Genomic DNA, 27,639 nt, shown 5'->3' on the forward strand with positions numbered 1-27,639 from the left:
TTGTAATTTGCCGCGCAAAGAACTTAAAAGATAAATCATATATTCAGACCGTGGGATAAAAAAAAAGAATTTCGCGGTATTACAAATGCGTTTAATTTATTCGTCACTACAGGATCGGACCTGATATACTTACACGACGATAAAATCATATCCATTGGGACCGTTACAACATAAAAACAAAACAACTGATATGGTACGGCCCTGTACAGAGAATGCTAGATGACAGGATCCCTAAACAGATTTTGCCGTGGACACCACAAGGGAGAAGAAAAAGAGGAAGGCCGAGAAGAAGCTGGAGGGAGGAAATTGAAAAAGAACTAGAGGAAAGAGAAATCCTTCCAGGTCTATGGTCAAACAGAGAAGAATAATAGCGGTTAGGAGTCGGAAGGCGTTGGAGAACGCTGTAAACGGATAGTAGTAGTAGTAGTCAATAACAAAAATATTCTTATAAGGTCTGGCCTATTATCCGAACCACACTGCAGAGAATGGGCCCTCTTGTATACCGCTATGAAATGTTTACCTAAAAAGGATCGTTTAAACACAGCGATATATCAAACAACTTATCAAGGTCAATCGAGTTGTTGCAACTTATCACTGTGTGTAAACGGTGCATCGCACAACTTATCAAAGTTGGAGTTAGGTTGAAGGTGGTATCGCATTGAATCGCAGCGTCTAAACAGCGTTTCAACTTGTCATCACAACTAGTTGCTGTGACTTATCGTTGTGTTTAAACGACCCTTAAGGGAGAAAGAAAATATTTTCCGATCCGTCCTTTCATAATCACTGTTTGAATCTTGTATCCTATTATTTACATATTATATAGAGATATTTTCCTTGTTGTAAAAGAATGGTATAATTACAGAGCACGGTTTTCGTTTTATTGGGAATTATGATAATGTATGCTCCATTGTGGAGCTGTCCTACTTTATTATTTATTAGAATAGAATCGACGAGGGTGGGCCAAGATCGATGCTTATAATTATTTTAAATACTAGACTATTATGCTATTACTACCAAGGAAGCGTTGGTAATGTATGGGTGGGTCTGGTTTTAATGCAGTTCTGCTTAGAAATAAAAAACTGTTGATTATTTTTATTAAATTTTTTTCCCAGGTAGACAAGGCGAAAATCTCGGGTTAGTTCGTAAAAATATTCCCGTGAGACTTTTTGCATAATCACTTTCATGAGATCTTCTTCTTATGGTGCCTATCCGTTACGGATGTTGGACACTAACATGGCTATTCTGACTTTGTTGACTGCTGCCCTGAAAAGTCCGGTAGTGGTTAAGTTAAACCATTTTCGCAGGTTATGCAGCCAGGATATTCTTCTTCGTCCTGGACCTCTTTTCCCATGCACTTTACCTTGAAGTATGGTCCGAAATAGGTCATATCGTTGTTCATTGCGCATTATATGGCCCAGGTATTCCAGTTTGCGACGTTTTATGGTTACGACTAGTTCGCGCTCTTTACCCATTCTATGTAGAACTTCTTCGTTGGTAACTCTGTCTATCCAGGAAATCCTCAACATGCGTCTATAGCACCACATCTCAAATGCTTCGAGTATCTTCAGTGATGCTTCAGTTAAGGTCCATGACTCCACGCCATATAAAAGAACGGAGAATACGTAGCATTTTAGTAAACGAACTTTTATTTCCAATTTTATATCGTGGCTGTTAAAGATTTTTTTCATTTTGACGAAAGCTGATCTTGCCTTCTGGATCCTTATCTTAATTTCCGTCGATTGGTCCCACTGTTCATTTTAGTTTGCACCCAAATAACAAAAGTTGATGATTTGTGTTATAGGTTGTTGGTTAACTAGTAATTGACCAGGTGGTATCCTATTTTTGCTTATAACCATGTATTTGGTTTTTTTGATGTTAAAATCAAGCCCAAACCTGCTACTTACTTCTGCCACCCTGGAGACAAGTGTCTGCAGACCTTCAAGACTGTCTGCAAAAATGACAGTATCATCAGCGTATCTTATGTGTTCAATCGTTCTCCGTTTATAATGTGCTCTGAATATGTATTGAACAATAATGGGGACAATATACATCCCTGTCGCACACCTCTTTTTATCTTTATGTCGTCTGTTAACTGATCCCCTACTCTAACAGCTGCAGTTTGTTCGTAATAGATATTGTTTATTATACGGCGATCTCTGCTGTCTAGACCAATTGAATTTAATATTTTCATCAGTTCGTCATGTTTTATTCTATCGAACGCTTTCTGGTAATCAACAAAACACACATATATATCACAATTCACGTCTCTACATCTTTGAAAGAGAACTTGTATTGCAAAAAGTGCCTCTCGTGTACCCAATGCATCCCTGAAGCAGAATTGTGTGTTTGTCATGTGTTCTTCACACTTTTTATATATTCTTTTATGTATAATTTTTAAAAAAGTTTTCAGGAGATGGCTCATAAGGCTTATTATTCGATAATCTTCACATTTTTTGGCATTGGGTTTTTTAGTGATTGTTATAAAAGTTGACCTTAGCCACTGTTGGGGTATTTTTCCACTTTGGTATATATTGTTGAAGATCAAGGTAAGTCTTTTTACTTCGTCTTTATCCATAATTTTCAAAAATTCTGAGTAGAACTCGTCTGGTCCTGCGGCTTTTCCCTCCTTAATGTTGTTTATAGCAGCTTCTACTTCCGCTTCGAGAATAGGTGGTCCGGTATCGTCATTTTTATTGTGTGTGATGGTGACATTCCTATCGTCTTCAAATGTTGTTTTCACATAGTTCATCCATGTTGTTTTTGTTTCTTCAATATCAACTATTGGATTTCCTTGAGCGTCTATTAAGTGTCCCGGCCTTTTTGATTTATAGATGCCTGCTGCTTCTTTGATCTTTTTGTGGAGGTTGAAGGAATCGTGTTTACGTTCCAATATCTCGATTTCTTCACACTGTTCTTCCAGATTTCTGTTTTTAGCTTCTCTGATAGCTTTTTTTATCTCTTTGTCTAGAAACTGATATGCAACGTAGTCTTTCCGCTTGGATGCTCTTCTTCTGTCCATCATCTGTAATATACCGTCGGTCATCCATGGTTTTTTCTTTTCTGTCTTTTTCGGTCGCAGGTATTGCGACCGAGGTATTCATGAGATAGGTACGCCTTATCCTTAAGGACGTTTGCCATTACATTTGCCCATTTAATCTTATTTGCAGCCGCCCTGAATAGTTCTATGGAGGTCATATTATTTGTCCATTGTCGTAGGTTTTAAGCCAAGAGTTGTGTCTTCTTGCTGGTCTCATTTTGCTTTTGATTTTGCCTTCGAATATAAGTTAAAGCAGTTCATACTTTGATTTATTACGATATGACCAAAATATTGTGTTTTCCGTTCTTTTATTATAAGCAAAAGCTCTCTGCCCTTGTTCGTCCGCCGCAAGATTTTCGTATTTATCGCATCGCTCATGTAGGATATTCTGAGCATTTTACGGTAGCACCAGAGTTTGTATGCTTGTATTCTTTTTTGTGTTGCTTCTGTTATTATCTAGGCTTCAACACCATAGAGCAAGGTGGAGTAAACATAGCACTTAAGTATTCTAGTTCTCAATGAGATATCCAGCTGGCGGTTACATAGAACTTTTTGCATTTTGTAAAACACTGTACGTGCCTTTTACAGACGTGTTTTGATCTCTAGTGAGTGGTCCCAAGTTTCCTCAAGGTTACTTCGAAGGTACGTTACTCGTTACTCTTATTACTCTTTCCAGATCGACATTTACTTTTACCCTTCTGTTTTGGTGCTTGCTGATAACCATCGTTTTTGTCTTCTTTGTATTCAATTTCATTCCAAATTCTCTGCAGGCTGTCGTTACTCGGTCCATTAGGTGTTGCAGTTCTTCAGCATTGTCTACTAGAATGACCGTATCATCAGCGTATCGCAGGTTATTTATACATTTCCCCTTTACAATTTACCATCAGAGGTGCCTTCCAAAGCTTTCTTAACACATAGCGAGCCTCGATTTAATAGGGATAATAGTCTCTGGGGCCATTGATATCCACGGCAATAAAGTTAGTCATACGTGGTATATCAAAAATGAGCGACGTGTACCCTGGCAAAATATCTGCGTATCTCATATATGAGCGACGCGGCACGCAATGTGTTAAAAGTATCTTCTCAGAGTAAACATTGAACAGCAAAAGTGACAAGGCACATCCCTGTCTTACTTCTTTCTCGATATAATTCTCGATAGATTGCTCAGAATAGGAAGAGATGTAGGGGTGGAGTGGTTCTTTGGAACATTCTTACTAGCTCGTAGGTACACCAAAATAAAATTAAAGAAAAAGAAAAAAAGTATTATGAGATGATAGCTACTAGATAGCTTAACCAGAAATATTGAAAAAACAAAATGAAAAAACGCCCACTTGTAATTCGAATACGCCAACAATATTATTAAAATAATTTCAGAGTTGTGTGGACTGAATGTTATACAGACAATATATAATAATTAAGTTTATCTATTAAGTAAATCTTACCAAAATCACCGTCGCATACTCTCGCGGTATTCAGATAAGTACGTTTTCATTCGCGGTGGTTGATCGCAGAAAAAACCGGGATGTATTATCTGTTTGTTTTTGCGGATACACGTCTACACGTCACTATTTGCGTTTTACACTATTTCACTAGGAGAAAAAACGTTCGTTTACTAAGAGAGGATGAGAACCGTGTTTTCTCTTCGGCGCTCAAGAGTGAAGAAACAAATTCGCTGTACTTTTCACCACTCGGTAACTGGTGGTTATTACTGAGAAACTAGAGAACAGTGTGTTCTCCTCGATAGTCCCAGAGAGGGTTATCTTTGCACTTGTATTGCCGGTGGTGGTCAACAAAGAAGAGAGGGGGTCTTCCGTTTGCAGTTAAACAATGTCTGTACTTGAGTAGGGATAAACACTAGATAAGGATAAAAGTAGTACTAGGACACTTACACTTACAAAATATACAAGGGGAGGTGTAATGTTCTGGAGAGGAATTGTGATCTGTAAAAAAATTCCTTTAATTTTCATCCAATTAACTTTAACTGCTCACAGGTATGTTGATGATCTGTAGTTAGGCTCTGGAGAGGTGGAACAGGAGAAAATTTAATTTTCTTGCATGATAATGGACCTCCACATACCATTAGAGTAACTAGAGACATCATTGAAGCAGAAGGTATCCCTTGTTTGGAGTGGCCTGCTTGCTCACCCGAGCTTAACCCATAGAGTATTTGTGGGATATGCTTAAAAGAAAAATTAGAGCTCGCAGGGATAGTCCACAAATCACCGCACGCCTAGTACAAGCTGCTCTTGAAGGATGGAGCAACCTACCACAACAAAATGTTGATAATTTGATTAGTAGGAGCGTGCCTACGCAAACTGAAGCTTGCATAAGGACTAGAGGTGATAACACTGACTACCAAAAAACACAAAAAAAAATAAAAACAATTTAAACATTATTCGTTTTACATTGAAATTTTTTATGCTATTGACTTTAAAACAGCTAGTTTCAATTTGTTTGTTAAATACTTTTTTGCACGATTGTTCATTTTTGACTGTTTACCGTGACAGATTTTACGTCAGTAGGTGACATTTACTAGCAACTCGACGGTAAGTAATCCAACTCGACGGTAAGTACTCCAACTCGACGGTAAGTAATTCACTTACCGTCGAGTTAAAAAATCTCTTAATTTTAATTTATTTTTTAAAAGAATAAAGAAAACTAACGAATTATTTATTAATATTGAAACCTATGGTACAATTTGTTAAATTATTTAATGAAATCCCACTTGTTTGGGCTGTGGTTTCACTTCTAACAGAAACTCCTGCAGAATCGCATACATTACTAGTATTACTAGTATTGCACAATATTTTTTCGGCAAAATCTATTTTATTTTGAAGAGAATCTTCTACGTAGCTTTCTGCCACTGTCGATGAACGCCAACCTCCATGACGCTTTAATCCGAGGACATCAACACCTTTATTAGCCAAAAGCGTTGCTGATGTCCTCCTGAACGAATGGCCAGTATAGTTCTCGGGATTAGGCAAATTTAAGAATTTGGCAATTTGAGAAGGCCAGCCCCCGATTGTCCCTTTCCCTATTACTTGAGCACAACATTTTCCTTTGGCGTATCTTAAGAACAAATGCAGAAGAAGCATCGGCAGAAGACGAATTTCATGGCTGAAGAACCTCAGAGAATGGTTTGGATGCAGCTCAAAACAACTATTTAGAGCTACTGCCCCAAAAATTAAAATAGCTATGATGATTGCCAACCTCCGTAGCGGAGATGGCACCTGAAGAAGAAAAAGAACAAATGATTTGATTTTACTTGTAATGGACGAAGTTTTATATACTTTTGCAGAATTTCTAAATATGGAATTTTATCTTCTGGTTTATTAACGACTGTAAAAGTACGCTGGATGTTCGTTTTTGTATTGGGTACTTTTACAATCATTAAACCATCGGTTTGTTGGATGTCATTCATAGTAATATTATATAATTCTTCTCTTCTACAGGCACCAGATATTCCCAATATCATTGCGACCTACAAATTATGAAAAAATCTTCATTAGAGTATTTCTTTTACCTAAACTAGCTTATATTACCTTGTGAACTAGAAATTCTTCATCCGGTGCTTCCATCAGAAATTTTTCAAATTGCTCCCGTGTAAAAATGCTCGCTTTCTTAGGCCTATAGCCAACATTTTTTCTCTTCAAATACGCGATCAAAGTTGAAAACTTGGAAATATCAATGCCATCATAAAGAAAAACGGTGGATTTAATCATTGAATATTCTGCCCAGAGGCTTCCAGGAGCTTTCAACTGCAATGTCTTTGAACGAAATATGCCAATAGAGTCTTTTCTTCGATTCTGAAATTCTTGCCTTCGCATCATTTTTTAAAACTTTGGTAGGTATTTTGATAACGGATTTTGGATTTTTAGGGAATAATTGCGGAACACCCTTCTTCCCAAGCCCGTTCAATTTCTTCAAATTCACTTTCGCTCATATTTTAATTTATAATAATCAAAATTGTACTTAAAATTATTGACAACTAAATAAAAACTCAATTCTCCATTGTTGTTATGCACCCTAGTTACTACCTAACAACCAAAGTATCTATCTTGATAAAATGAATGAAACTAGTCAATATGACGAAAATGTTTAATTTTATAATTTATAATGGTATCAATCCTGCAAAAAACGTTATAAGCATGTCGAACGTTAAGGGTAACCGATCTCAGACAATAATTGGAGTCGTCGCTCCGCTTCTCCTCCAAACATTTGTCTTCGATCGGTATAGGACCCTTACCGTTCTCCATACTTAATATACTATATTGTTTTATTTAATTGATATGTACCTATTTGCTATTAAATTGCTTTAAAATAAATATTGTTTGACTTCGTGTGTTCGTTTTTTTTTAAATTCGCACGAAATAATAAGAAATATCAGATATATCCATATAAGTTTGGTTGTGTGTATTCTTCAGGGATGGCTTAAATAATGATTTAAAATTGAGGGTGAAAATTATGAAAATAACAGAACGAAAAATATACGTATTTTTCTCATGTGAAAAATTGAACAGATTTCAACGCACTTCGCGGTTGTTTTGCATTTCCCAACGTAATCCATACAATAATTATAATAACGTTGCAATACGCCTCAAGTACACGCAAAACGCCACTATTAAAATTATTCATAATAGTAGTCACTTCCGGCATTCGGATATTTTCCATGATTTTACTGCACTTATTGCCATTAAAGCGCTCCACCTCATTCTCGAAACAATTGCCGATCAACCTAATAACGTCACAAATGGCTTCCGTAATTTTTCATCTGCGCTACACTACACTATACACGCCTCGAGACACACTTCATCATCAGATTTTTTGAATTTCTGATCTCGAAGACAACTCGAAATTAGAATATTACGGGAGCCAGAGAGAGGTGCGGACGCCGATATGCATTCATAAATTATACGGGGTGGATTACTCTCTAGAGCTTTAAATCTATTCACTTTTAACAAATATTTCGTACCTATAGTCCTGTCGCCAGTAGGGGTACAACGGCCTCCTTAATTCAGATGGACTTACCCAAGTTTTCTTTATGTATTTTGACCCGTAGAACACGAATTTTTTGGGTAACAGTCGATCCGGATGTCGATAAGATTGTTATAAACAAAGAACTTGAGGAATCACATAACAGCGATTATTCGCAAAACAAAGCATTTTTTTGTATATTTTGAGTCATTCTAAGCAAAAAATGTTTTTACAAGTTTTTTCGTAGGATGCATAGTTTTCGAGATAAACGCGGTTGAACTTTCAAAAAATCGAAAAATTGCAATTTTTGAACCCGAATAACTTTTGATTGAAAAATAAAATAGCAATTCTGCTTACTGCATTTGAAAGCTCAAGTCAAATTCTATCGGCTTTGATTATTTTCATTGCTAAAAATAATTTTTCTATTGTTAAACAAAGCTATAAACACATAGTGATTGAATGGTGTTTTCAATGCATTTCTGATTTGAAATCGAACGAGTAGGCGCGCATACAGAATTTCTACGTATATTATGTACATTAAAACGCAGGCATTTGGTACGGGAAACACTATGTGTTTATAGCTTTGTTTGACAAATAAAAACTTAATTTTTATCAAGGCAAATAATCAAAACCGATGTAAGTTGACTTAAACTTTCAAATGCAGTAAGCAGAATTGCTATTTTATTTTTTAATCAAAAGTTATTCCGGTTCAAAAATTGCACTTTTTCGATTTTTTGAAAGTTCAACCGCGTTTATCTCGAAAACTATGAATCCTACGAAAAAACTTGTAAGACCATTTTTTGCTGAGAATCACCCAAAAAATACAAAAAAATGTTTTGTTTTACGAAAAATCGCTGATATGTAATTTCTCAAGTTCTTTGTTTATAACAATCTTATCGACATCCGGATCAACTGTTACCCAAAAAATTCGTGTTCTACGGATCAAAATACATAAAAAAAACTTGGGTAAGTCCATCTGAATTAAGGAGGCCGTTGTACCCCCCCCCCCTGGCGACAGGACTACTACGCAATCTAAAAAACAAATTCTAATAAAATAAACTGTTGTGTTGTTGGCATTTATGTACAAAGTCGCATAATTTTGGAATTTATTAACTAAACCATTTATATTTAAATCAAATGTATGTATTGTTATGATCTGCTTTCTATTACTTTTATATTACTTAGTATTTATTTGATTAATTATTTAATTAACGCAAATCATACATAAAAAAATTAAGAAAAAATCTCAGGGTGCCTTTTGTCATAAAAAATTTAATTAAATTCTCTTAGGTTATACTTATATATGTTACAGTTCAAGTTGATTCTCAGTTGGAGTTGACTCTCCAACTCCAACTCCAACTGAAACGAGCAGTAAAAGTTGATTTTAAAAATTTAAATCAACTTTTACTAGTTGGAGTTGACTCTTCCTGGATCGATTCAGTAAATGTTGATTATACGAGAATCTCAAGTGCATTTTTGATGAGTGTACGTTTCTTTGTTTTGACTGTTTCAGCTACTTATTAGTATAGTCTGTAACGTCGCCCCCGTAAGGTAAATTATTCTGATTCGATTTTTTGCACAAACTTACTCAAAGAAATACATCCGTATAACAATCCTTATAACAAAGACATAGGGTGTCAGGCGGTACCGCGGTCGAAAAATTGTTTAACCGATTTCAGTAAAGTCAGTCAGTAAAGTGACACTTTATCGAACGAGTCTGATATTACGAGCAGAGGAACATACGCGTTCGATAAAGAGTATTGAGGTGGTGCGTACAAAATTGTACCGTTAATCATAAAAAACATTAACACTTACTTACAACTTTGAGGAAATTTTTTTAATTTTAGACGAAATAAAAAATTCGTATTATAGCAATGACAGTAATCACAGATGAATTTTGCATGATGGCCGGTTTTGATGTTTAATCGATAGTTATCAATATTGTATACCTACCTAATTACTAAATCTGTAAAGTTTTGATTTATTTTGAATGAATATAATTGCGAAACACTACAGAATTTTACTTTTTCTCATACATTTTATTAATAAATAAGATAAATTTTGTACAATATTTTTAATAATAAATACAAATAAATAATCGATTGCTGCCATTGACCACTTACATTTAATCTCGGTTAATTTGATTAATTATCGCGGCAGGTAAAGTAACATTCTTCTTTCAATACAACAAAGTGTTACTTTACTGCCGAAAATGAGGGCTAATAATGAATGATTTTAGTGACATTTGGCGATAAACAATGATTTTAAACAAATTCGCAAAAATACACACACCAGCAAAATTAGCTGAACACCTTAAAAATGGGACATGTTTGATGTCTCGAGTTTCCTAAACCACTGATCCGATTTGGGTGATTCTTTTAATATGTTATAGCCTTATTATTTAAGAATATCGATGTAATAATATTGTTGCTAGACAGGTAAATATCATTTTATACCGGGTGTACAAATCATGCTGTGTTTTTTTTCTTAAAGTTTGGAACACCCTGTGGAATATTCTAGCACATATAAAATATTAAAATTAACTCTCGATTGTAGATTTAGGCTTTCTTAACATTTTTCTTTTTGATTCATTTACTTATGTGTGATAATAAAAAAGTTATGTGCGTTAACAACTATCCATGTTTTTCATCAATAAATCCTCATAGTAGGGGAGGTAAGTATACTAAATTTGCAGTTACTCGAGCTTTAAGGGAACCTATTGGATTGTGAAGAGTATGTGCTAAAATCAGAAAAAGGTTGAGTTAAATTTTCCATAAAGTGGGGGACTTTTCATTTTTTAATTTAATTTCCCATTTGAAACAATCATTTTTCTCCGATTATAGCGCTATCTATCCATAATTAGAAAAAATGTGTTGACTAAAAGTTGCTTATTTTTACGTAAAAAATCCAAATCTGCAATAAAAATTGGGGGCTCCTATTTGGGATTTTAAATTAAGTCCCCCACCCCACCTCCGTGGAGGTTCGTGACACCCCACGGAGAGGGGAGGGGGTAAATTAAAAATTTTAAATACGAACCCTGCGATATTTCGCGAAATGAACATCAGATCGTAAAACTGCAAAATATACCTATTCAATATTTTTCAAAAATCTACCGAATGGCACCAAACACGACCCCGACGGAGGTGGGCTGGGGGGTTTCTTTAAAATCTTAAATAAGAGACATCTTTACAAACTGCAAATTTAGCATACTTTCCTCCCCTACTATGAGGATTTATTGATAAAAAACATGGCTAGTTGTTAAAGCACATAACTTTTTTATTTTCCAACATAAGCAAATGAATCAAAAAAAGAAAATGTTAAGAAAGCCTAAGTCTACAATTGAGTTTTAATTTTAAAATATTATAATATATACTAGAATATTCCACAGGGTGTTCCGAACTTTAAGAAAAAAAGACAGTATGATTGTAACACCCGGTATAAAATGACATGTACCTGTCTAGCAACAATATTATTACACCGATATTCTTAACTAATAAGGCTATAACTTACTAAAAGAATCACTCAAATCGGACAACAGGTTTAGGAAATTCGAGACATCAAACATGTCCCATTTTTAAGGTGTTCGGCTAATTTTGCCGGTGTGTGTAATTTTTTCATTTCGTACAAATTTTTTTAGATCCGTTGGGCCTTTTTTTCTCTAAAATTGACTCTTGTGGAGTTATTAGCGACTTAAAATTTGAAAAACGTCAAAATAACCATTTTCAAGGTTTAATAACTCGGTTAAAGATAATTATTGTGAAAGTCGAGCGAGCGGCCGTGGAGTAACGGCATAATCACTGGCCTCATACGCCAGTGCACGTGGGTTCGAGCCCTGCTAAAGACAAATCATTTTCATTTCCAATAATGACACGAGCCGTCTCACCGTGCCTCGGAGAGCACGTTAAGCCGTAGGTCCCCCTGGGCTAGTGTACATCGACACTAGTTACTTGAAACAGGGTTAAAGATGTAATTGGCGCCGGAACTGGGGCTAGATTCCGTGCACTGTAGATATCTACAATCGCTTTCATCGATGTCAATTGTCATGAAAATATTTGAATTTTTAGCTTTAATTGAATTATTTTCTAGTTTTGCTAGGTTATACTCTAATTGATGCTGAAGTGACACTTAGTAAAACAAGAAAATATTTGGATTAAAACTAAAAATTCAAATATTTTTACGACAATTGCCATCGACAGAAAGCGACTGTAGATATCTACAGTGCACAGAATTTAGGCCCTGTCCGAAAGGCAAAAATGCCATACGATATTATATATTATGAAAGTCGGAAACTAAAAAAAATCAAAGATTAAAGCTACCTCTATAAGATCCTGAAGAAATTTTTGTCATTATTTCATTAATAAGATATTATTTTTAATTATCAACAATGAGCGCTAACCGTGTATTGAGGCGGCCGTCAAAGTGCGAGTGAGATTCACCATTGGACGGCTGATATGGTGCTCTTTAGCACTCACCATTGACGGCCGCCTAATACGCACTTAGCGCTCATTGCTAATAATTAAAGATAAAGCTTAGTAATAAAATAGTGACAAAAGTTTCTGCTGGATCTTGTAGAGGGGCTATAAACTTTGATTTGGTCACTTTCTGACTTTCATAATACTGGATTTTAACCGAGTTATTAAGCCTTGAAAATGGCTATTTTCGCATTCTTCAAATTGTAAATCGCGTATAACTCGACAACAATCAATTTTAGAGAAAAATCACAAAATACCTTTTTTTGCTCAGAATAACCCAAATGATTAAAAAAAAAATTGTTCGAAGTGAAAAAATTATTTTTGTGAATTTGTCTAAAAAAAAGTGTTTAAACAATTTATCGATCAAGGTACTGCCTGGCACCCAGTAGATTTGTTATAAGGACCTCTTTTTGAGTAAGTTTGTGCAAAAAATTCGAATCGGAGTAATTTATTTAACGGGGGCGACGATACAGCCTAGACTAATTTGAACATATTCAGTAACATGTAATTTCTAGAATCGGCTGTTTGTGTGAATCAGAATCAACTTTTACTAAATGGCATTGGGAAGAGTATACTTTTCCTAGTTGGAGTCTACTTTTACTAGTAAATGTTGAATATAAATCTTCATTTTATATTTATAATCAACTTTTACTGAAACCAGCCGTTAGAGTTGACTCCAACTAGTTGGAGTCAACTCCAACTGGATAATCAACTTGAACTGTAACATATACACTTTCTCGTGGCTTCAGTATCTCTTAGTTGATCCTTATCGGGATAAAATAGGAAAAGGAAATAAATAGAAAAATCATAAATAAGCACATACAATTACCTTTATTATCAAAAGCAATGTTCTGTAAATTTATCAATTAAATTCTGTGGGCATAACTGTCCAAAAGAAACTTTTACCATATAAATTAATCTACTTCAAACAAATATTTATCGCTTTGTTCTTGATACCATGAATAAAATCAGCTAAACAAACGAATTTGGTATTCGCAAAATTACTTATACTTCCTATTAAATTTTTTCCTAAAAAAATTAACTTCTGATTATAAAAAAAAATCTATCACATAGGTTATTGACTGACCTTTTTGATTCACACACAATGATGTCTCCTCTTGACCCAAACAGCTCCTCCTTGTTGATTATGTTAGGCTACCAATCAAAGCCCTCTCCGTTCTCAGCAAACAATCCAGCAGGATACCAGCAACTATTTCTCCAAAAACACAAGCCAGGTCTCTTTTTTGCCAGTACTCGTTCAATTAACTCCAAAACTCTCTCCTCTCTTTCCCTCAACAATAATCTCCTGAGACCCAAGTATCTTTTTTACTTGGTGTCGCAAATAATTTTAATAATGATAATTCTTGTAACTTACTCTCTTGGACTTTACAGAATCAAAGAGGTATTTCTTCTCGATTTGATTTGTCTCTCGTTCCACTTTTCAGTTACTCTCACTATCAAAACAAAACACTAGTACTTGCTTCTGAACTACTCACGAAAACTTTTGACTGCTCTTTTCGGATGCCGGTAACACAATAATCTTTTCTTTTCCAAACTGTCTCAACATTCAAACATAACTTTCCCCATTCCAAATTGTCAAGCCAATCAGAAACATTTCTCTCTCCACCTTCCTCTGTTTCATTCGAAAAATCCAGTCATTCTTTCAAACAATACTTCTACTCAAAACTTATGACTTTTTGGAAATTATCTAAATATTCCTGTCATTAAACAAACATATTTAAAATTCCAATTCTCTTTACCTCTATTTTTCTAAAAACTAATAATTACATCTACCTGTGGTTTTACCTTTCCCGTAAACAATCTTTTTAAAATTATAATCCTAAATAAATGTTCGTTTCACTTTCTATTTACAAAAATGTTTTTAATTCTTCATGGAAAAATTCATTAAGGAGAAACCACCTTGCGTGAAAGCTAACTTCTAATAAATATTTACAAATCAATATACAGGGTGTATCAAATTTATGTGCCCGGGTTATATTAAAAAAAATAAAATTTTTATTCTATCTTTGATTGATAAATTGATACACAATAGTATGTAGTTGTGAAACCTGCAGAAAGGTAGGTACCATCCGTTAAGATAAACAAAATGCCCTCACACCTAGAATTATTATTTAAATACAAAGCAGACACTGCATGTATAAAATAATAAATACTCCAAAAACATCAAAATTTAGACGCTAAGTAATTTTCAAACATTATCCCTAGAAAAATGTATTTGGTTTTTTAACAATAACTCGGCTTCCCTTTAAACTTTTGCATTCACTTTCACATCATTTTGTAGGGAATTTTATAAGCTATAAGATCATGAGAGTTGCAAACTTTCTAGATCCTTTTGTTCAGAAAATTTTAATGTTAAAGGGCTAAAAAGACGCTCCCTTTGCATTGAAATCAATATTTTAAACGCTTATATCTCGCTTAATAAACTACAGTTATATAAAAAAAGAAAAAATTTCAGTAAGAACAAAGCTAAATTTTTTGTCAGAACACTTTTTTCATAAATCCAATACTTTTTGAGATATTTTGGAAAAATAACGTATTTTTTGAAAAATCGACAAAAAAAGAAATTTACTTAAAACAAGTTTTTTCAAAATGTAATTGTTCTAAATAATTCAAACTTTTGGGACGTGTTGTCGGAACATAAATAAAGTTAATATTACATTTGTTACGATTAATATTAATTTTGCCGCACATGGCATACATTTTACCGTCATTTTTTCTTTTATAAATTCGAGGTATTTGGCTAATTTTCGTCATAACTTGCTTAATTTTCATGCTAAAGCTTTTATCGAAGCTTATTTTGAAGGCCTAAAAAAGTACTTTAAAAATGATAATTAACATTTTCTATGAAAAGTTAATCATTTTTCCGTTATTTGAGCTTACATCGTGGCATAAATTTACGAAAAACAAAAAAATTGTTTTCAATGACTCATAAGTTGCATAATATTATCACTAGTAATACCACTAGAGGTCAAATTATTTCCGGAAATTTTTTTGAGATCATGAATATTTTGAAAATTTTCTAAAAATATTCATGATCAAAAAAAAATTTCCGGATATTAATTTGACTTCGCGTGGTATTCGGTAAGAAAATTCCACACCAAATTTGCATTTGAAAATCCAAAGCTGCATGAACAGATTAATAGCGCGCCATAGCTTTGTCAGCAATTATTTAGGCTTTCAAATTCGTAATTTCTACTCATTGTAGTTGCATGGGAATACCATTTCAAGATAGAAAATAGTATATTCTTCAATTTTACATAAGTTTTGAGTAACTACAAGTGATAGAAAATTATTTTTTGGCGTTTTATTTTAAATTATGTAAACAAATAAAAACCAGTCTGTCAAAAATGTTCTGTTATTGTAAACGTCAAAAAATTTCCACTATAATTCGCTGTTGGGTACCCCACGAGCAAAAAATTTCCGATAAAATACCTCCGTTGCCATGGTGATCTGTCAAAATAACGTATTTTGATTGGTTCAAAATTACAGGTGTGGAATTTTCTAAAAAATTTAATTAAAACTGACTAGTTTCTTTGTTTTTCTATAAGCTTCAATTTTAATAAGGATGCTTTTTTCCTGAAAACTGAAAATGCGTAATTTTCGAGATATTCGCGAAGAACTATTGAAAAACGTGTTTTTTTTAATATTCAATCGCGAATAACTCAGAAATTATTAAGTTAAGTAAAAAATTTTATTCTACATTTTCTTCATAATATTATTCAATTCTCTATCGATTCCCTGGCACAAAGTCAGGTTTGTTATTTGCATCATTTTTGAGCTACTGTCAAAATTTCAAACAAATCCATGAAGGCCTTTAGAATTGCGAGGTGAATTGCTTGAATGACTCTAAAATATGTGAAAACAAGTAACATGTAGGTATCTTGAGATTGAGTGTTAGAAAAACTAAAAAAGAAATATTGACAGAATTTATAATCATTCTTTGTAGTACAGTGTATTTACCATTTAGTCGATGCTTTCATATCTGATCTAAAAGTCGTCGATGGTTGGAATATTAATATCAGTGCCTGTTTCATGCGAAATAATAGATATTTATGATATAAGTGTTAAAAGTACAATTTTAAGACACGCATGTGAAGGTTTGCAGAATGAGCGAAGCCAGTTCTGCAATTCACATGAGTGCCTTAAAAATGTACTTTTAACACGTATATCATAGAATACAATATTTTTTCTACAAACGTTTTTAAATTGCAATAATACAGTTTAAATTAAATTTTAAAAAACCTTTAATACATTGAAAGGAGCTAGTTTTAAATTGCAGCGTATATTACGGACCTTAGCAACCATTGTTGACTTAATTGTTTACGGAAGTTTTGAAGCATCTGTCAGACGTCTGTTAACCATGGAAAATGGTAAAACTGCAGTGCAAGAAATTCATTTTTCAAATTGCGCAAATTGTACTATTAATATTAATGTTAATAAATGAAATATAAATATTTTGACGTTTGCTTTCAAAATTTGACATTTCACTTTTAACTGCAGTGCCTTAAAAATTTTAAAGCACCCAATGCTTTAAATGTGACATTTTTAAGGCTCCTGTGGAGTGCTAAAAGCATTTTTAAAACGTTTGTAGAAAAAGATAAATAACTAACTCTCTTTAAGTTTACATTACCTCCCTGTATATTGTTTCCTTCGGCATTTCTAACCGAGAAATCTACGAGAAATGATGTATCATGTAAATCATGCAGCTTTATCAAATTGGCCTATAAATTTTGCTTCTCGTTGGTTCGGCTTAGTTCACAGACTTCTCCTTCAACTTTTAGTTTGATCAAGTCCTTTAATATCATTTGGTGGCTTTAAATTTTCTTCCGCGTGAGTTATAGCGCCCCGTTTTACATTCAATATCGGTTTGAAACTATGTAAGGTAAACAATTTGTTCCTTTTCCTGGAGAGAATTGTTCATCAATCTATTGTTGACAGATTTCATTAATAAACTGTGTTAACAATATCGAACTTAGTTTTATAGAATAAATAGATCAGATCAGGAGTTTGTTGTGTTATAAAAACTTTGATGTTTTGTTTGAAAGTTTGGAATTTCTTTTCTTTTTTTTCCTGATATAATGAATTTACTTTTTGAAAGTCTCTTAACTCCCACTATTATATCCCCGTAAAGTTTTATAGTTTTATATTACATCGCTCAATAAGTCTCAACGACTTTGAATAGATGTAGCCACAATAATTACTATAATAGATAATAATAATAAATTAACTATTCATAATTATGTAAAGGATACCTGAGATAGCCGTGGAATTATTTGTAAACAATTTGTATTATTTTACTCAGTTGTTGATACATATAAATGCGTCAACAAAAAAAGAAACCCGTGTTGAGCTGCCCCCCCCCCCCCACTTGCAAAAATTAAAAAACAAATAGCCCTGATTTATGAGCTATTTATGAGCTCTCATATTCCGCAAACTAAAAATTTTGAGCTCGTTCCACTGAGCAGGAATTTAATACCATAGTGGGGGGGGCTGAGTCAGCCCCCCCACTACTTAAAAATAGGAATATTGAATCGGTTTTTGCGGCAGAATTACGAGCTATTTATGAGCTCTTGAAATTATATAGTTTCGATTTTTGAGCTCATCCCCTTCACCCCCAAACAACCCTTTAATTGATTTAACTTAAGAGAAAGATGCTGAGAAAACTTAAAATATATCGTATTGCGGATATAATTCCTATAGCTTATATACTCTAAGAATAAACTATTAAATCAAGGGCATTTCGATTATTGAGCTGCAACCCCTTCGCAAGAAAACCACCCTATCTTCCCGGCTTAAGAGAAAGTTGTATTTAAAATGCGTTAAACTAATTATTTGGCGACTACATATCATTTAATAATTTATAAGCTTCTAAATTACGCGCATTTAGATAAGTAAATTGCAATTTATTTTGTATAGTGCAGTCACTGAAGGTAAAAATCAACGATTACCTTCAAGTTCGGTGAACCTTCATCGATTTTCACGAAAATTGGTCAGTGGTTAGAGGATACGTCAAGAAACAAAGGTGACATGGTACCACCTTGCGCCTTTACCCTGAGGGTGGATACCGCCCCTTCTCGGGGGTAAAAATTATTTTATAAAAAATAACTGCACAAATCAATAAATGAACAAATTAAAAGCAACATTTATTATATAAAGTTAATAAAATAAGTCAATACTTTTTAAGTTATTAAAGATCAAAGATTTTAATTATTTGTGAAAAAAATGCATGTTTTGAAGAGGTTTTTTGTAAATCACTGAAAAACTGTAAGTTTTTACAAAAAAGTTAATAGTAGTTTAATTCGTATAGCTTATATTCTAAGAATAAACTCTAAAATCACGCGCCTTTCGATTATTGAACTACAACCCCTTCGCAAGAAAACCATCCCTTATTCCCGGCTTAAGAGAGGGTTGTACTTAAAATAATTTAAATTAATTATTTGTCGACTATATATTGTTTAATAATTTATGAGCTCGCAAAATATACGCATCTCAATTATTGAATTGCCATTTTCTTTCTATAGTGCAGTCACTGAAGGTAAAAATCAACTATGACCTTCGATTTCGGTAAATCTCCATTCATTTTCACGAAAATTGGTGAGCGGATTTTGATACTATCAACTTTTTCTGGATCTTATTTTTGATGGGTATTTCTAAGTACTTTGACAAGTATTTAGTACCTAAGTGTTATAAAATGCATCTTTTTCCCGTTATTTAAGCTTGAACCCTTAGATTTGAACAGTCGCGGAAAAAAATATACATTTAATTACCAATAACTTACTTTAAATTAACATTAAAGGTTTTTCAAGTAAGCAATTTATTATATTTTTTATTAGCTTCAATTTTAGTGATGAAAACTTTTTTGTAAAAACTTACAGTTTTTGAGTCATTTATGAAAAATCGCTCTAAAGCATGCATTTTCTTTCCAAAAATTAAAATATTTGATCTTTAATAACTCAAAAAGTATTGATTTATTTTAATCACATTATATAACAAATTTTGCTTATAATTTGTCCCTCTCTCGATTTGTGGGGTTATTTTTAATAAAGTAATTTTCACTCCCGAGAAGGGGTGACATATACCCCAGGCTAAAACCCCAAGTTGTTATTGTCAATTCGTGAAAATAAATGGAGATTTACCGAAATCGAAGGTAATAGTTGATTTTTACCTTCAGTGACTGCCCTATAGAAAGAAAATGGCAATTCAGTAATTGAGATGCGTATATTTTGCAAGCTAATAAATTATTAAACGATATGTAGCCGCCAAATAATCAATTTAAATTATTTTAAGAACAACTCTCTCTTAAGCCGGGAAAATGGGGTCGTTTTCTTGCGAAGGGGTTGTAGCTATGTAATCGAAAGGTGCGTGATTTAAGAGTTTATTCTTATAATATAAGCCATGCGAATTAAACTACTATTAACTTTTTTGTAAAAACTTACAGTTTTTCAGTGATTTACAAAAAACCTCTTCAAAACATGCATTTTTTTCACAAATAATTAAAATCTTTGATCTTTAATAACTTAAAAAGTATTGACTTATTTTATTAACTTTATATAATAAATTTTGCTTTTAATTTGTTCATTTATTGATTTGTGCAGTTATTTTTTATAAAATAATTTTCACCCCCGAGAAGGGGCGGTATCCACCCTCAGGGTAAAGGCGCAAAGTGGTACCATGTCACCTTTGTTTCTTGACGTATCCTCTAACCACTGACCAATTTTCGTGAAAATCGATGAAGGTTCACCGAACTTGAAGGTAATCGTTCATTTTTACCTTCAGTGACTGCACTATACAAAATAAATTGCAATTTACTTATCTAAATGCGCGTAATTTGGAAGCTTATAAATTATTAAATGATATGTAGTCGCCAAATAATTAGTTTAACGCATTTTAAATACAACTTTCTCTTAAGCCGGGAAGATAGGGTGGTTTTCTTGCGAAGGGGTTGCAGCTCAATAATCGAAATGCCCTTGATTTAATAGTTTATTCTTAGAGTATATAAGCTATAGGAATTATATCCGCATTACGATATATTTTAAGTTTTCTCAGCATCTTTCTCTTAAGTTAAATCAATTAAAGGGTTGTTTGGGGGTGAAGTGGATGAGCTCAAAAATCGAAACTATATAATTTCAAGAGCTCATAAATAGCTCGTAATTCTGCCGCAAAAACCGATTCAATATTCCTATTTTTAAGTAGTGGGGGGGGCTGACTCAGCCCCCCCCCACTAGGGTATTAAATTCCTGCTCAGTGGAACGAGCTCAAAATTTTTAGTTTGCGGAATATGAGAGCTCATAAATAGCTCATAAATCAAGGCTATTTGTTTTTTAATTTTTGCAAGTGGGGGGGGGGGCAGCTCAACACGGGTAAAAAAGAATATGTGTGTACTTTGTACGCTCGTAAGAAGTTATACTTCTATTATATGATTTCTTAAAAACAAATATACTTTAAACAGTTTGTTTTAATTTTTTTTAAACACCAAACTAATTTTGTGCTTACCGCTTTCAAAAAAATAAAAAAATTGTAGGATTGCACTGGATTCGAACTCAAGACCTCCCGATCTCTGGCCGAGTGCTATACCAAATACGCTACGACGACTGTGTCTGTATCGGTTCGGACGTTCCTAATGACAATTCACGGTAACAAACAGACAAGATATAATAAATATATGTATACAATAAAGTGTTTTAATAATACTTATCTTAATCCTGAGGAAGACAAATCCAAAGACACAAAAATTAATAATAAATATATTTACTAAAAACACTAATATATTCTTTTCACACCTTTTCTTGCACTGATATATTTATACATAACTAGAAAGATTTAGCAACTAAAGGCCATACTGACTGTGTGCGTATGCGCGCAGTATTATGAAATTTTACTCTCAATCGCGCATAAAGAAGTATAACTTCAAAAATAGGTACGATGTCATTATTATTATAATCGAAATCTCTACTGTGCAGATTTTTCAGGTAAGACAAGAGACTCACAAAATGTGATTGGATTTTTAAGGGCGTAGACCAGGGGGGCAACTCCCCTTACAACTTATGAGTATGAAAAATAGATTAAAACCAATTCTTAGTCATACAGGATATATGTGTAAAATTTCATAAAAATCGGTCAAGCCATTTCGGAGGAATATGGTAACTAGCACTGTTACAGGAGAATTTTACGTACACAGAAGTAACTGTGGATTAAATAACAAAAATGGCTAACTGACTGTAATTAACCTACGCAAAAAGTTTTTTTTTGAAAATTCGTGTAAAAATACTAGCTTTTGAAATCCCAAAGTAGATTTACTCTACAGTCAATATTAACAAAGCTATTCAAATAATTATTTAGAAGCCAAAAATGACTATACTTTAGTAAAATGTTTTCGGAATGATAAATGATTTTTTTAAACATTTTGAAAATATAAGTATTCTTCTTATTATTCTTCTTACACAAGGAAATAGCTTCAGAACAACAATAAGTATTCTTCTTTCAAGAGGTTTCCACATAATTGCTGTATCATTATTATTTTCTGAACAATAACATTGCAAAAAAAGCTCTTTGGTATAAACAAATTGAACAAAATTTAAACTAATAGCCGAATAATCTTAAAATTTTTAGTGCATTATATATACTAGTTGACTCAACTTTTGGTGCAATATCAAAGTCTTAAGTTGATTTTCGCAAAAGTTATAGCAAATTTTTTATTTTCAAAATTTTAGTCTTTTCTTGCAATTAGCGAAGCAACAAATGATCGTACCAAAATTCAAAAACTGCCATTTTACACCTTTGCTCATCTACTAAAAGATGAATACTCTAAATAAGATATTTTATAACCCCATATTTTTACCCGTAGCGATTCAAACGAAAAAACTGCCATTTTGACCCTTATTTGTTAATAACTAAAATTCTCGTCCGAACTGTGACGGGCATTTTTGTATTTATAATGTATTAGGTATATTATAGTACCCAAAAATCCCATTTGCAACCTGGCTGCTCAAGAGTCCCGACAAAAACCTTATTTCTCTGGACTATAATGCAAAAAGCTATTTTTAACTCCTATTTTCATTTAGCATTAGCAGAAGCAACTGCTGTATCAAAAGCGGGTCGGACTCGTCGGACACTCTATGTTTAGTTACATCTAGAAGAGATTTAGCCCTGTAATTTTCGCACACTGCTATATCTTCCGTCCTCACCCCGCTCATGTGTATTTATATCAACTCTTATTCAATTTATTTGCATATAAACGTTCCAGTAATAAAAAGCTTGTTAAAAGCTCTTCTACCAATCCAGATAATCTCGTTCTCAATACATCAAGAATAACAAAATCGAAACCGTAGCTCGTTTGTAGTAAACACAAGATTTATGAATCCTATTTCCTTGTTTTCGGTTTCCTGTTCATTTTTCATTAGTCATGTTTTGATAAATCATTGCATGCAACGGCGCGAGATGTGTATCGGTGGGCATGTTGTAATTTTTTTTGTTGCCAACACCTTTTGCCCAGCTAATTATCACAAAAAGTAGTGTTGGACGTCAAGCGGGTCATTAATCCAGCGATATCTGTATCTATTTATAATCCTTTATCAGTCGGAAGGAATTGTGGGGGCTCACAGGGCACGCAACTTCTGCTGCTGCTTTAAGTACTTGGAAGCGTTTAAATGAAAACGAATTTCTATAGTTCGGAAGGAAAATCTATTCTTGGGGGAATAAACAGGGTGTCCAGAAACTCTACCGACAAACGAAGACAGAAGATTCCTCAGATAATTTTAAAACAATTTAACCCAATTCACCTAGTCTGAAAATGCTTCCTAAGGGAGCTAGAGCTTTTTGAAGATGGCGTCTTGTACGGTCTTGTAATTAGTTTTTCTTAAATAACTCCAGAACGCTTCTATTGGGAAAAACAAAAATTGGTAGGTATACATATTTTTCTTCAAGAGATAAATCGATTGCATGCATAGCGAATTTCTAGTACCGGTCATAGGCGTCCGTTTTGGTTAGGGCAACAGTTATTTTATCGCATAACTTTTTTATCTTTAATTTTGCATTTTTGACTCTGGATTATTAAATTGGGAGGTATTTTACGACTAAAAGGTACTCTTGTTTTAAGTCGATAGGATACACCGTTTTCTAGAAAAATCGATTTGAAAATTTTTCTTTTTGAATTTCCAAAAAAAATTTAAAAAAAAACACTATTTAGAAATCCGAAAACTGGTACGTTTATTTATATTTCAGAGATGAATCGATTTCATTAATTGCCAATTTCTAGTACGGGTCATATGCGTCCGTTTTGGGTAGGTAAACGGTTATTTTATCGCATATTTTTGTATTTAATTTTTAAGCATTTTTGACTCTAGCTAGATTATTAAGTTATGAGGTATTCTAGTACTAAAAGTTACTCTTGCTTTAAGTTGGCAAAGCACACCCTTTTTTTTTAATTTTTTTTTTAACTTCAAAAAACGGAAAATTTTCAAATCGATTTTTCTAGAAAACCGTGTGTCCTACCGACTTTTAGCAAGAGTACCTTTTAGTACTAGAATACCTCATAATTTAATAATTCATTGTCAAAAATGCTTAAAAGTTAAATACAAAAAAGTTATGTAATAAAATAACCGTTGCCCTACCCAAAACGGACGCCTATGATCGATACTAGAAATTCGCAATGGATGGAATCGATTTATCTCTGGAAGATAAATATACGCACCGATTTTCGTTTTTCTAAATTCAAGCGTTCTGGTAGTATTTAAGAAAAACTAATTACAGGACGCCATTTTCTAAGAGCTTTAGCTTCCTTAGGAAGCATTTTCGGACTAGGTGAATTGAGCTAAATTGTCTTAAAATTATCTGAAAAATTTCCTGTCTTCGTTTGTCGGTAGAGTTTCTGGACACCCTGTATCCTACTAAAAAATAGGTTGTTGCCCTATTTTGCTGCCAAACTGCTTATGTGAAAATAAATGGTAATAATTTTTGTGGAAGTTTAGAAAACAAAAGTTTTCAGTGTTCTATTAGAAGTAGAGAGTTACAAATATCTTGGCACCATCATTAATCAAAGAAACTAGAGTGCGCATAGAAAAAGCCAGTACAGATTTTAACAAACTGAGAAAAGGATTTCAGATAAATATTGTGTTTATGTGAGTTTGGTCACAGTTGATTGTAATGACAATTACATTTTTACTTAAAAAATTTGACGTTTCGATTTCCAAATGTATTAAAAAGAGTGTACTAAAGTGTTAATGAGATTACGATAACTTCCTCATTTCTATTTGTACCCACACTATTCAAAACAATGTAGTTTTCTATTTTAAGTCCAATTTACCCTAGCTGCTTATTTTCCTGTAAGGCTATAATATCAAATTTGTATTTATTTACTTTTTCAGCCAAATCTTTTAGCTTTCCTTCCTCAAGGACCATTTGATATTCCACATTTCTATTTGTTTATTATATTTATCAATTGTTAACTTGTTTTTATTATTTTGTACACTATGTTGTTCTTGGTTTCTGTTCCATGATGTCTTTACCGTTGCTTTGTCGGTGGAAGAATTGTTCTTTTATCATTTGCATAGTTCCTGATTCTTGCTTGTATATCTGTTTCTACTTTGGTCGTATCAACATTTATATAGATCTTTTCTTTTATGTTCTCCAATTCTATTTTTCATAACTGCTATTTTTCTTCTCTAAATCAGACTAAATCTATTAAATCAACCAAATATGGTTTCACTCCAACTTTTTTCGCTGCATTTATTTCAGCTCCTATGTGTTTCCTGATAAAATTCTTCAGTGCCTCACGCAATAGTACTGTTTTTACTTGTTTTTCACTTTCTATGTTCTCTTTTTTCCACTCTCTCTTTCGTCAAAACCAGGCTCTTTTTTAATTGCTCCAATTCCTTCATAGCTTGTTCATAGAATTTCTTCAGGTCTTTTATTTTTTTTATATTATTATTTTCTTCTTTAATCTCCTTGATCTCCTGGCTCATATTTTTCATATCTGTGACCTGTTCATGTAGTTCTTTCTTTATTTCCTTTACGCCATTATTTTGTTGTTTTATCGTTTTTATCATTCTTTCTAATAAGCTTTCATTTCCTTATTTTTTGGTGTTCTTAGTATTATTCGATTCTTTTAAAATATATATTAACTAAGCTTTCCTCTTACCTTTATCCGAATCCATTGTCTTGTATAGCGATAAGAACCACCGCCCAGGTCTACCCTTTAGAAGCTGAGTTTTTCTCATTATTGTTTAATTTAAAGCTTACTAAAGTTGGCCCTAAGTTAAATATAAATTCAACAGTTATTTTGTAGCCATTTCGGGACATGTAGATGTACGTCCCCTTTCGTATACAATTTAAATATCGATTTTTTACTTTTTTCGTAAAATTCACTCATATTCACTGATTCGTCTGTGTACTATTTTGTACTTACAGTTGTTAAAATATATATTTCTCTTCCTTAAAAATTTATTATTAAAATTAAAATATTACAGTCTTCATTAAGTGCGTTTCATTTTTAGGCCATATTATAGAAAAGTATAACTCCTACAACTCTTATATAGAGATAACTATCGATCCTTAAAGCACATAAAACTCCTGCCATTTCATGCATCATTCAGAAGCTAAGTACCTGAAATATTCCGCCGAAAAGCCCTGGAATCATCGGGACAAGCTTTTGTGGCAGCTTTTCTTTCGTACAGTGGAAAAGGCGGGGGAAAGTGGGTGGCTATGGGAGAGAAGAAGACCGATGACAAGTATCTGAGTTCAATCTAAGGCGACTTCGATTGTGAGCAAGAAACGAAAGAACCGATCCTGCGGAGTGATAAATTAAGATCGGGCTATTGTTTCGCGTCCTGGGGAGTCCTGACAAGGATATATACATCCTTAGGAGGGATGATCTCATAGACGTGCGTTGAAAACCGAAATATACGTGATTTTTTAAAGCGTCCTTTTATTAAATCATAGAAACAATATATTTATTTTGTGGTAATTTTTGAGAATATTTCGATGCAAATAAATATTTACTCTTAATAAGGTGATGGACAAAAATGTTCTGCGCTAGATAATCAATCATTCTCAATGTAGGCCGCCATCCAATTAAGAAGGACAATAACACCCTTGTCAAGAGACCTTTAACTAAAGGAATCTTAGTGATCAGCACTTTTTTTGGTATGCTGCTTTTCGTAATTCATTTAATCTTTGTCCATACGTCGTTGATTGTTTATGATTTCAATATCATCAGAGACATGCTGCAAAATTAACTAACAAAGTTAGATACAAACATAATAGTCACGAAAGTGTCACAATACACACATAATAGTCACAATATTGTAGCTTACGAAATGTAGGTATGTTGTATTTTATTTTATGAAATTAATTATATTAATTAAATTTTTTACATGTGACATTAGAGTTAACTAGTTTTATTATTGAACCAGCTGTTAGATGTTTGTAGTTATTAGAATTTTAAAATATTGCAATACATTGTTACTTAACTTACAAGTATCTGTCTTATAATTGTTTGACTTTTTGTTTTTGTTGATGTGGAAAATTTCGAGAAATAGTCTTTTTTATAATTATTGTTTTCTATATCCAAGATCTTGATATAAAGAAGTTTGAGAATAAAGAGACTTGGTGGTGGTCAAATGAAGTACAAGGAAAAATAAAAGAGAAGAGAAAATTATATAAAAAGTGGCAAGAAACCAGATCGGACATAGATCTTCAAAACTATATGGTCGCCAAAAAGGAAGCGAAAGTGGCAGTAGCAAAAGCTAAAGCAGAAGCGTATTCAAACCTATACGATCAACTTGATACCAGGGAAGGCGAAACGAAGATATACAAAATAGCCAAACAGAGAGCAAAGAAAGCAAAAGATTTTAATCAGATTAGATGTATCCGAGATGAAAATAATAAAATACTAGTTCACGAAAGGGATGTCAAAAAGAGATGGAGAAAGTACTTTGACAGCTTATTAAATGAAGAAGTTGACAGACAGCCTGTAGAGTCAACGGAGACAGTAGCAGCAATGGTCACCAAAATAACCAACGAGAAAGTGGCTCAAGCGCTTCAAAAAATATAGAAAGGAAAAGCGGTAGGACCAGATGATATTCCTGGGGAAGTATGGAGAGCATTGGGAGAGACAGGAACAAGGTGGCTAGCAGGTCT

General features: G+C 33.2%; 1 protein-coding gene across 2 annotated transcripts in view; it reads left to right on the top strand.

Annotated features, from left to right (window-relative positions):
- Nucleotides 1-27,639, top strand: part of LOC114349398 (netrin receptor UNC5C) — a 1,236,422-nt gene that overhangs the window by 51,120 nt on the left and 1,157,663 nt on the right. The gene's annotated exons all lie outside the window — the stretch shown is intronic.

Source organism: Diabrotica virgifera, chromosome 3, assembly GCF_917563875.1.
Source record: "Diabrotica virgifera virgifera chromosome 3, PGI_DIABVI_V3a".
Lineage (NCBI taxonomy): Eukaryota > Metazoa > Arthropoda > Insecta > Coleoptera > Chrysomelidae > Diabrotica > Diabrotica virgifera.